This window comes from Oncorhynchus nerka, linkage group LG10 (assembly GCF_034236695.1).
Source record: "Oncorhynchus nerka isolate Pitt River linkage group LG10, Oner_Uvic_2.0, whole genome shotgun sequence".
NCBI lineage: Eukaryota > Metazoa > Chordata > Actinopteri > Salmoniformes > Salmonidae > Oncorhynchus > Oncorhynchus nerka.
In genome coordinates, this window is record NC_088405.1 from 56,585,841 (window position 1) to 56,598,115 (window position 12,275).

The 12,275-nt window shown below is 40.9% G+C and overlaps 1 pseudogene; it reads left to right on the forward strand.

The window, feature by feature from the left end:
- Nucleotides 1-292: 292 nt before the first annotated feature.
- On the forward strand, nt 293-11,698 carry LOC115136427 (UDP-glucuronosyltransferase 2B15-like; annotated as a pseudogene).
- Nucleotides 11,699-12,275: the final 577 nt, after the last annotated feature.

Here is a 12,275-nt window from a genome sequence, read left to right on the forward strand (position 1 = left end):
TAGCGAACTACTTATGTTAAATCATCCAACATAATACCCAAGCTAGCTAGCAAACATTAGCTGCTCTTTTTGGTAGGCCTACCAACTAGGCTAGCTAGCTAATTTAGGTAAAGAGGTTGTAGTTCTGAAAGTAGTGCTCATGAGCCAAAAGTGGTCCCCAAAATTGCGTACCACATCACATGTGTGCACCACATCATTGCTCTCTCTCTGCTGTATGTGCATCTTGCTAGCTGTCACTCAAATGTCAAGGGGCTGAATCTCATTGGCTGGAACTCAAATTGCTAGGGGCTGTCCCATGTGGGGGAAAATGGCGCCACACGGCTTCCAATAAATAGTCACTTTCAAACTAGGGATTTTGTGGCTAATTGAGGTAAAACAGTAATTCTGCTCATAGATTACGCATGTATGAACTAAATTCCGGAGCATGTCTTTAACATACAGAATATACTTTCTATGCCTTGACCGCTAACATTAGCTAGCTACCAAAGGTTAGCTAACTGGGCTCAATGGTCTTATCTTCCATGAACCTTGTTCTCAGGGTATCTTTACCCAAGGGTATTACATAAGACACACCCAGCATGTTAACGTTAGCTAGCTACTTGTGTCAACACTAGTATTAGGAGTAGTTCATTTTCAATGTAAACACTAGCTAGCTTGTTAGTGTTAGCAAGCCTCATTATTAGTATAACGCTAGCTGGATAACACAACTGGAATAACTGCAGGCTATATGCCTAAACCCTAAAGGATAGAAATCATAATAATGATGATAACAGAGCTATTGGAGGAAGGTTTCTATATTGTCTTGGATGCTAGCTAGCTAGTAGGCTAATTGTAGGGTGTTATCAAGGCAAAGGGTGGCTACTTTGAAGAATCTCAAATATAAAATATATTTTGATTTGTTTAACACTCTTTTGGTTGCTACATGATTCCATGTGTTATTACATGATTCCATGTGTTATTTCATAGTTTTGATGTCTTCACTATTATTCTAGAAGAATAATAGTCAAAATAAAATAGTCAAAATAAAGGAAAACCCTTGAATGAGAAGGTGTGTCCAAACGTTTGAAAGGTAGTGTATATATATGTATTTTTTTTGTAACTTAAAAAAAAACATTTTCTATAATCTTCTTTCACTTTGAAATTGTGGAGAAGGTTGTGTAGATCAGTATGAAACAAATCAAATGAATTTAGGTTGAACCCCTGTGTGTCAGCTATGTCTGTGTACAGTATATCAGTCTCTGTTTGCAGCTCAGTAATGACTGTCTCTGCCTGTCAGTCAGTTTCTCATTAAGTCAGTCAAACTTAAATATCAATGTGTTTGTCTCTCCCTCCTGCTGTTAGGCTGCATCTTTTCATGATTAACTTAAGTATTAGGCTGGAGTGTCACTATGTAAGTAACCCATGCTGATACATACAGTTGAAGTCGGAAGTTTACATACACTTAGGTTGGAGTCATTAAAACTTGTTTTTCAACCACTCCACAAATTTCTTGTGAACAAACTATAGTTTTGGCAAGTAGGTTAGGACACCTATTTTGTGCATGACACAAGTCATTTTTCCAACAATTGTTTACAGACAGATTATTTCACTTATAATTCACTGTATCACAATTCCAGTGGGTCAGAAGTGTACATACACTAAGTTGACTGTGCCTTTAAACAGCTTGGAAAATTCCAGAAAATGATGTCATGGCCTTAGAAGCTACTGATATGCTAATTTACATACTTTTTAGTCAATCGGAGGTGTACCTGTTGATGTATTTCAAGGCCCACCTTCAAACTCAGTGCCTCTTTGCTTGGCATCATTGGAAAGTCAAAAGAAATTAGCCAAGACCTCAGAAAATAAATTGTAGACCTCCACAAGTCTGGTTCATCCTTGGGAGCAATTTCCAAACGCCTGAAGGTACCATGTTCATCTGTACAAACAATAGTACGCAAGTATAAACACCATGTGACCATGCAGCCGTCATACAGCTCAGGATGGAGACGCGTTCTGTTTCCTAGAGATGAATGTACTTTGGTGTGAAAAGTGCAAGTAAATCCCAGAACAACAGCAAAGGACCTTGTGAAGATGCTGGAGGAAACAGGTACAAAAGTATCTATATCCACAGTAAAACGAGTCCTATATCGACCTAACATGAAAGGCCGCTCAGCAAGGAAGAAGCCACTGCTCCAAAACCGCAATAAAAAAGCCAGACTACTTTTGCAACTGCACATGGGACACAGATCATACTTTTTGGAGAAATGTCCTCTGGTCTGATGAAACAAGAAACTGTTTGGCCATAATGATCATCGTTATGTTTTGAGGGAAAAGGAAGAGGCTTACAAGCCGAAGAATACCATCCCAACCGTGCTGCAGGAGGGACTGGTGCACTTCACAAAATAGATGGCATCATGGGGAGGGGAAATTATGTGGATATATTGAAGCAACATCTCAAGACATCAGTCAGGAAGTTAAAGCTTGGTCGCAAATGGGTCTTCCAAATGGACAATGACCCCAACCATACTTCCAAAGTTGTGGCAAAATGACTTAAGGGCAACAAAGTCAAGGTATTGGAGTGGCCATCACAAAGCCCTGACCTCAATCCTACAGAAAATCTGTGGGCAGAACTGAAAAAGATTGTGCGAGCAAGGAGGCCTACAAACCTGACTCAGTTACACCAGCTCTGCCAGGAGGAATGGGCCAAAATTCACCCAGATTATTGTAGGAAGCTTGTGGAAGGCTACCCGAAACATTTGACCCAAATTAAACAATTTAAAGGCAATGCTACCAAATACTAATTGAGTGTATATAAACGTCTGACCCACTGGGAATGTGATGAAAGAAATAAAAGCTGAAATAAATAATTCTCTCTACTATTATTCTGACATTGTAACGGCGTTCTTCGTTTGTGGAAAGAGAGTCGGACCGAAATGCAGCGTGTTGGTTACTCATGACTTTAATGAATGAAATGCGGTACATGAAATAACTCAGAATACAAAACAACAAACAGAACGTGAAACTAATTACAGCCTATCTGGTGACTACAACACAGAGACAGGAACAAACACCCACGAAATACCAAGCGAAACTCAGGCTGCCTAAATACGGTTCCCAATCAGAGACAACGAAAGCACCTGACTCTAATTGAGAATCGCCTCAGGCAGCCAAGCCTATGCCACACCCCTAATCAGCCGCAATCCCAAATAATACAAACCCCAATACGAAACATAACATATAATCCCATGTCACACCCTGGCCTACCCAAACATATGACAAAAACACAAAATACAATGACCAAGGCGTGACAGACATTTCACATTCTTAAAGACAGGGAATCTTTACCAGGATTACATGTCAGGAATTGTGAAAAACTGAGTTTAAATGTATTTGTCTAAGGTGTATGTAAACTTCTGACTTCAACTGTAGGTATGTATGTCTGTATCTGCAGGACGATGTCTGTTCTGACTGTCCAGGGGGAGGCATTTTGTGACAATGATTGCATAACACCTTAGAGGCGTAAAACAAATTGTTTTCCACCTCTCTAAAATGTATGTTTCTCTCCATTGCCTTGGAGTTGGCATTCATCTTGGCTATGTCATTATGTTACTCAACTCAACCCTCTCATTTGCATAGTATTTTCATGCCGGCCCTGGTTCCGTCTTTTGGCCTTGTTAAAACGGATCCTTCCTGTATTTCCTGTTGGATCATTTGAATGATCCTTTTCATGGAGAAATAACTTAATCTGTCGTCCAGACATTGAATCAATGTTGTTTCGATGTCATTTCAATGAAATTACATTGAACCAACGTGATATAGTCATTGAATTGACGTCTGTTCCCAGTGGCGGGCAGATAGGCATAGTGTGAATGCTGCTCGAGTCAGGGCATACTGTATATATCCGTCATTGGCCCAGTCTGCTGTTAATCTCCTCTGCCACAATGCCCTCTCAATCAACCTACATTTGAATTTATCTCAGTTTAAACAGATCTGAACTGATCTGAACTTTATTTGTAAACGCACTTTTTATACATTTATACTCAAAGCACCAACCTAATTCCAGTTGTAACACTTTTGTTTTCCGTTAATCAAAACGAAAGGCCCTCATTCAGGTTTTGCAGCTTTTGTGTGAGCTTTTCATTAAGTAGCTTGCATACCTGCAGTTATTCCAGACATATTGTATTGTGCTTCATGACTAAGTCAAAGTCGTCTCCTGTCATCCCAGCTAACAATTCTAGGGAGAGAGAATGTATTTGTAATGTAACCCGTAACCCGTAATGTTCCCCAGATGTTTGAGTGTCCAGTTTTCTATTAGTTAGGATGTATGGAAGCAAAAACCTCAACCATGTTTGGTGGGACGTTGATGGAAAATTCTTCTAGCCCTCAGAAAACTGGAAACCTCGTGAACCTCTCCTCGTGGATTGCAATGTAATCGGCCATAATCGGTGTCCAAATAGGCCGATTAACGGTTGATACTAAAATTAATGTTTTTGCAATGTTCTCACGAAACGTGTCTAGAACATGATCTTATATTCTGAGAACATTGCAAGCGACATGGCAACCACGTTGATGGAATATTCTCCTAAAGTCATGTTCTCAAATTGTTCAGAGAACTTCAAGAAACAACGTTCTTAAGTAGAACCACATGGGAACGTGTGTGGAGTGTTCTGTGTAAGTACTGACATTGTCTTAGCACAATCCACACAAGTTCCCATGTGGTTCAATTTATTGTCATATTTTTACTAAATCCTGGGAACGTTCTCAGAACGTTCAGAGAATGTATGGTTCTCTTTTATGTCAGTTCATGGCAATATTCGGGGAGTGTTCTACAAAATAGAAGTGTGCACATAAACATCAATACGCTTTAAATTCCATTCTCAGATGGTGAAGAAAACTTAACGAGCGTTCCCGAGAATGTTCTAAGAATGCTATTTAAAAACATGTGTTCTGTTCTCAGCATCAACTAATCCTGGTGCCACAGTGTACTAATTCAATGGATAGAGACCAGAAAATCATAGGTTTGAATCTCACTGATGCTGTGCCACAATAAAAAAGAAATGTGTTCACATGTTTAATGCCTAAGGAAATGCATTTCCATGTGTCCTATCTGTGCTTGGTTTACGAAAAAGTGAACCCAAAATAAGCTAACAGTGTTATTTAAAGTGTTATTGAAACATTCAGTGAAGGTTTTAACCTCCAAATAACCTATAATTGAATTTCTCTGTGTTAATAAAAACCTCCCAGTAAACGTTCAAGTAACAAGAGTAAAACATTCTCAGAACCTCCATTCAACCTAAAAAAAAAAATCGTTCCCAGAACAGTCAAAATGTTCACTTCTGTTCTCAGAATGTTTTTTTTTTTTACAAATTCAGTTTTACCAGTCAGGAAACTTATGGCTTCATTCCCACAAGCAATGTGAAACCAAAAACACACGTTCCCACAACTTCCAAGGAACCGAATGTGCTAGCTTGGTATAGATCCAAAAATGTTTCTTTATAATAAAAACTATAAATAATTGATAATAATGGATAATAGTGTAAAATGGGTGCGGGTTACAGCCGGACTGTGAATGAGTAAACAGGAAGCCACAATTGTGTCACGCTGCTATACATTCCTGGCAACATTTTTACGAGTTTTCTTCTGTACACTGTAAAAAAAAACATCTGAGGGGGGCGAACTAAATAGGATTTAGCAACTAGTTACTCACAGAACAAGTTTATTTGACCAAGACTCACAATTTAAAATACTGTGTTGGCTTAAGATACATGAGTTTAATAAACATTTTGCCCATTGTGCCTTTCAGCAAGTACTTTATTTTATTCAATTTACTTGTTAAGGAACATTTACAATTCAAAACATAGATATCAGTTGAAATATGATGCATTTAACCAAAGAGCATGAATGGGGATTTGTTCTCATTATTAGTGACATTTTTTGCACCTGTTTATCTGCTTGGATAGATTTGACAGAACCCTCCATCTGGTCCATGATTGGACCATGACTGAAGTTAGAAAGGAAGTGGATTCTATTAGTAGAACAGTAATTTACTTTTTCTGTCTGTCACTTGCTATTTCCCAACTTGTCTCATTGACTCAGAGAAAGTGTTGGTCAAATGTGAATTACATGCAACACAAATGTTAGGTGAGGTTCAAAAAGAAGTGGAACTCAATATTTTTGAGTTGGACCACCTTGAATGATTTACAGCGCAGCCAATAATTAGGCTTGAACTTGACGCTGAAAAACCATTTTAAAAAGCCAAACCAACCCACAAGAAGATGTCCTGCTAGATCTCAGAGAACAATACAAAGTTGACATTTAGAGCCTGAGGAAGCATACTACTGAGGCATTGAAGCATGTTGAGGCAATATCATGTGAACATACAACTCAATATCAGCGCAACAATTAAAACAATACTTATTTTTAAAATATTGAAGGCGTCATGATGCTGCTACTCTATCCAGCTTTAATGTTACCTTTAGGTGGTTTAGGCTTGTTAACAGCATTCCAACCCCATCCATTTTTGTTCCCTCAACCATGCTGATGCTATGTAATCAAAAACAAAATCCTTGGGTCACGAGTAAAAAGCCAACAATATACAGCATATGTAAAGTCTGTTGTATGTCGCTACTTCTGTGTTATTACAAGACATATTTCCCCCCACAAGAAAAGGACTATTAAGAGTGTTGTCTTCCATGTCATTGTGTCTGCAGGCAGGTCTGATCACCATGCAGCAAATATCATAGTCCATCAGCAGGTGGCAGCACCTTCTCTGAAGGGCGGGAATACTGGCCTCTTCGACTGCTGTCTGGACATTCCATCCTGTGAGTATCCATTGGAAATCATATCCCATCAGCCCCTATGCTCTGAGTATCCTTCACAAAGCCACCACTGCAACACTGATGAATAACAGACACGATCAGGCTATGACTGTTTTCACTCCTTGTAGTAAGAGTTACAAAACGAATAGTCTCAAAAAAGAGTGGTATTGTTGTTGCTCTCTCTGTTGATGAGGTGTGTCTGACTGTTTGTGTAGGTTGCTATGGTTTCTGGTGCTGTCCTTGCTTTGCCTGCTCCACCTTGGGAGAGTTTAGATAGAGTACCTGTCTGCCTTTACTGGAGCTCATGGGCCCTGCTTGGTTGGTTGCTTTTCAGGTGCACACCTGTGTGCCACCCACAAGTCTGTCCTAGCTAGAAAAACCTAGACAACACAGCAATCAAAATCAACATACAGAATGTAATCATTCATTTGTAAGAATGATATAAAACATTGAAAGTTTATTTTACAACTCATTCCAACCTTCCAAATATATATTCTCCACCTTAAAATACTGTACTTGTACTACTATTAAGCATTGCATGATTTTTTTTTTGCTATTAAAAATAAATACACTTTTGTGTAAATTATTTCCATTTCCCATGACTATGATCTTGTTTCTATTCAGGTGAAAGAAATGTCTGAGCGTGTGCTGAAAGCCCTGGTCCTGCCCACCTTTGTCTGGCTCCTCCTCCCGTTGTTGCTCCTCCTTCTCACACCAGCCCCTAGTTGCCATGGCAGCAGGATCCTGGTGTTCCCTATGGATGGTAGCCACTGGGTCAACATGGAGGTGCTGGTGAAGGAACTCAATGGGCGGGGCCAACAGATGACCGTCATACGACAGGCTGACAGCTGGTTTTGTCAGGGAGACCTCACCCCACTACACCTCAGTCACGGTGAAGCCGGAGGATACAGAGTTCGACCTTTTTGAGCATGCTGTGCGTAATGTCCTGGAAGGACACAGGCCTGATCCAGATCAGAGAGCTGCCGACAGTGCCACCATAACCATGCTCTCCGGGCCCTGATGGCAGAGCTCAAGGACTCAAGCTTTGACCTCATGCTCACAGACCTTGGCATGCATGCTGGTTTCATCTTAGTGAATTTCTTCAACCATGCTCTACAATGTGTACTGAATGAGTTTTGGAGAGGACCATTTCTACAAAGCCTCCTCTCCTATCTCGTATGTGCCTGTACCAGGCTCTGGGCTCACTGACAACATGGGTCTCCTCCAGAGGTCACAGAACCTCCTACATTACATCATCAACCTCCTCCTGTTGTTCCAACCCATTTACAGTGACATACTGGATCAATATTCCCCCGAGGGAGTGACCTGCTGCCCATGCAGCAGTCAGGTGATGTGTGGCTGATGAGGGTGGACTTGTGTTTGAGTTTCTGTGGCCCAGTATGCCTAATGTGGTCTACATAAGGGGGTTCATGCAGAGCTCTGGGGAGCAGGGTGTGGTTGGGTTGTCCCTGGGAACCCTCATCTCTGCTCCAGCCTAAGGAGGTGACTGAGGCTGTCGCTGCCGCCTTCGCCCAACTGCCACAGGAGGTGGTGTGGAGGTTCATGGGAGAAAAACTGTCCTCTCTAGGGAACAACACCCTGCTGCTGGACGGCTCCTCCAGAATGACCTCCTGGGCCACCCAAAGACCCGTGCATTTGTGGCCCATGGAGGCACCAACGGTGTCTATGAGGCCATTTACCAAGGTGTCCCTGTGCTGGGCCTGCCTCTGCTGTTTGACCAGCAGGACAACCTGGTGCGTTGGCAAAGCCAGCAGGGCGGCCCGGTTGCTGGATGCAGCCACGCTCACTGAATGGGAGTTCCTGGAGGCGCTGCAGGACATCCTGAAGAACCCCTCTTACCAGCGCAGCATGAAGAGACTCTGCACCCTAAACCGGGACCAGCTTCTCCACCCCCTGGACCGTGCTGCCTTCTGGGTGGAGTATGTGATCAGGAACGAAGGTGCTGCCCACCTCCGTACTGAGGCCTACAGCATGCCCTGGTATTTATGTGCTGGCTCTACTACTGACCATCCCACTGGGCTCTGTAGGGGCTCTGTTCTCCTTTGTCAGAGTGCTACTCAAACAAAGGTCCAAGAAGTCAATGCCCAAACCAGAGAACACAATAAGAGAGGACAAACCTAAAACAAAGGGAAAAAAGTGGAAAACACACAACTAGATGAAAAGAAAACAGAGAAAATATCCCATGCAAATAGGAAAAAACTGAGAAAACCCAGATAGTGAAGAGCAAAACACAGTGAACTGGGAGACCTGGTCCTAAGATACAGATGTTTTGATGCAGATTTTAAAAACTAAGTCAAACTAAAGTTGTACTGTATTTCTCACTCACAATTCTCTGTGGATCATATGCAAAAGGTGCTTCTACATCTGCATTGCTTGCTTTTGGGGGATTTAGGCTGGGTTTCTGTATAGCACTTTGTGACATCTGCTGATGTAAAAAGGGCTTTAGAAATTGATTTGATTTGATAAACAAAACTGGTACATAATACAGGTTGCATAGTGCATTGTCCCATACATTTGATTGCTGTCACTTTCAGTTGTTTGCTGAAAGAAAGCTTATCTCACCAGTGACAAAATACCTGTCTAAAAAGTACAGAGCAGCATGGAACGTGCTGGAAATAAGATTGTCTAGTATTGTTTTGTCCAAGTTCTAAGACAAATCTAAAAGTAAAATGATATGTAGAAACTGATACATTTGTTTCTGAGTGCATGAATATTTTAAAAATCATAATGGGATTTATCTATTTTAAGTCAATTCATGATGGCTTCACAATGCATCTAATAATATCCGAAGTGATTGTTTACGATTTCAACAGTGGCGGTCAGTGCTGTTTATGATGAGGGAGGACAATATTTTTCTCATGAGCATTGCCTTATTTCTATTACAGCATATTAGATGACTGTCATTCATATTCTATTCACCCAGTTCAATGTAACATCGATCGGTTTAGGCTACTACGTGATACTCTAATTTCCCCTGCACCCATCATGAGGTTGTTACAACCTAGCCGATAAATGAGGGTTTACAATGTCGTTGCACACAAGCAGAGAGAACATTTTGAGGTTACAGACAGTGACACGTGGAAAGACAGTGACACATTCAATACTGCCTCTTCTAGCTGTATGTTCATCCGTGTTTTGTTCCGTTTGTTTTCAACAGAATTGGTGGAATAAATACACCCCTGATCAGGCATAAACAGAGTTCACTTTCATAGCAGCCACTTTGCATTCCTTCTCACATCTATGCTCTCTCCTGCTCTCACATGTTCCCTTTGTTTGTGGACTTCAATGCACAGCACATCAGCTCTATGTAACCAGGTGAAAAACCCTTTCCAAGCCAAACCATATCATAACCACTACACACAGCCTACATCGTTGTCACCATACTAGCTAAAGTAACGTCCTAGTCAGCATAGCTAATAGAACTAATCCGCTGCAATCATGCAGTTACGTTACAGTTACTAAGCAGTTTAGCGGTTAAACTGTCAGACCCCTGTGGCAATAAATTCATAAAACTAAAAGCTTACCTTGACTTGGAAGAGTACCCGTGTTGTTTTGGATAGTCATAGCCAGCTAGCTAACTTAGCATCCCTCTGTTTGAGCAGGGTGTTTTGAGTAGATTAAACTAGCTAGCTGCATTTGTTAGCTAAGTGAAACTGAAAGTGAAAAAAATAATAACTCTCTCTCACTTCTTCATTTTTTAAGAAATTAATTTGTTCTAAACTGTTCAACTATTATTGTCTTTCTGTCTTTGAGTCATCTACTCACCACATTTTATGCACTGCAGTGCTAGCTAGCTGTAGCTTATACTTTCAGTGCTAAATTCATTCTCTGATACTTTGATTGGGTGGACAACATGTCAGTTCATGCTGCAAGAGTTCTGATGGGTTGGAGGATGTCCTCTGGAAGTTGTCATAATTACTGTGTGAGTCTATGGAAGGGGGTGAGAACCAAGAGCCTTCTAGATTTTGCATTGAAGTCTATGTACCAAGAGGAGGACGGAAGCTAGCTGTCCTCCGGGTACACCATGGTGCTACCCTACGAAGTGCTGTTGAGGCTACTGTAGACCGTTCTTGCAAAACAGTGTGTTTCAATCAACTATTTGGTGACATGTGAATATATTTAGTATAGTTTTATCTAAAAAGGATAACTTTTTAAATGTTTTACTATTTTTATTTTTATGAAATTCACTGAGGAGGATGGTCCTCCCCTTCCTCCTCTGAGGAGCCTCCACTGCTACTGCATGAACATTGCTGTGTCGTCTTACTGAAAATGAAGTGTACATCGTGGTTCTCATCTCTCAGCTGCCACAATCACCACAGTCAGTTTGGTCTTTGATATCTACCTATTTTGCATTAATCAGCGTGATAGTTGACCATGATCAGTTATGTGGTAACTGGTGTTGCATTCACTTGATTCCTCAGTAAAGTATCTCAATCTTTTCTTTCTCTTTCTCTCTCGTGCGCGCGCACACACACACACACACACACACACACACACACACAAACAGTACGTGTTCATTTTTAAATTAAAGACCAGTCAAAACGACGTGATTGGGGGTTGTCGAGAAAGCATGTTTATTGTTGTAGTACTCCATATTGACCGTTCAACTCTTTGTACCATCCACAATGGCACTAATTTCTCTCACCTGTTGTCTTTCTGACTCTACAGTACTCATCATCTCTTACTGCATCTCCAAGGTTGAATATTGACTCCAGTATGTGTAGTAAACTGGTATATTTATGTTTACTATTATGGTACTATTAAGTTTCAATCTACGAAAGTATCCCAAGACACAGATAGGGACAACACAGTGACAGGTATACTGTATGTCCATAGAGAGACTTTTTATTCTCTATTTTTGTTAGGTCGGGGTGTGACTAGGGGGGTTCCTATAGGCAGCCATTTCCCCACTGTGTTTTGTGGGATCTTGTTTTGAGTTAGTGCATGTTGCACTGCTTATGTTACAGTTCCTTGTTTGTTTCCTTTTTGTTTTGTAAGTTTCACAAAAATAAAGGTGTGTAACTCAGAGCACGCTGCGCCTTGGTCCGTCTCTCCACACAGCAGTGACACTGTATCTCAGAGCACATCAGAGACCTGAGCACTGTCTGTAAATTGAATGTGCTTTGCAAGTACCAATAACAGAAACTACACAACGACAAAAGAAAATAAGAACCTATGAGGCGCCATAGGTTTTCTCTTCAACATTTGTTATTTCCTATTTTTGTTCAGTCGTTTTGACACCTCCAAACATTCTTCAAGAAGAGTATGCCCTAATTGAGGCCAATGATGTCTGTTTGAGGACACACCCTGAAGTCACACCATCCATAATGTGTCCTGGACGGACGGGGAATGGCATCTGCTTTGTTAGTCTATCACTCAGTGGAGAAAGGATTGATTGATAGTTACTGAGGAGAGAAAGGCATGTATTTCTTATGCATAAAATTTACAGTGATTACA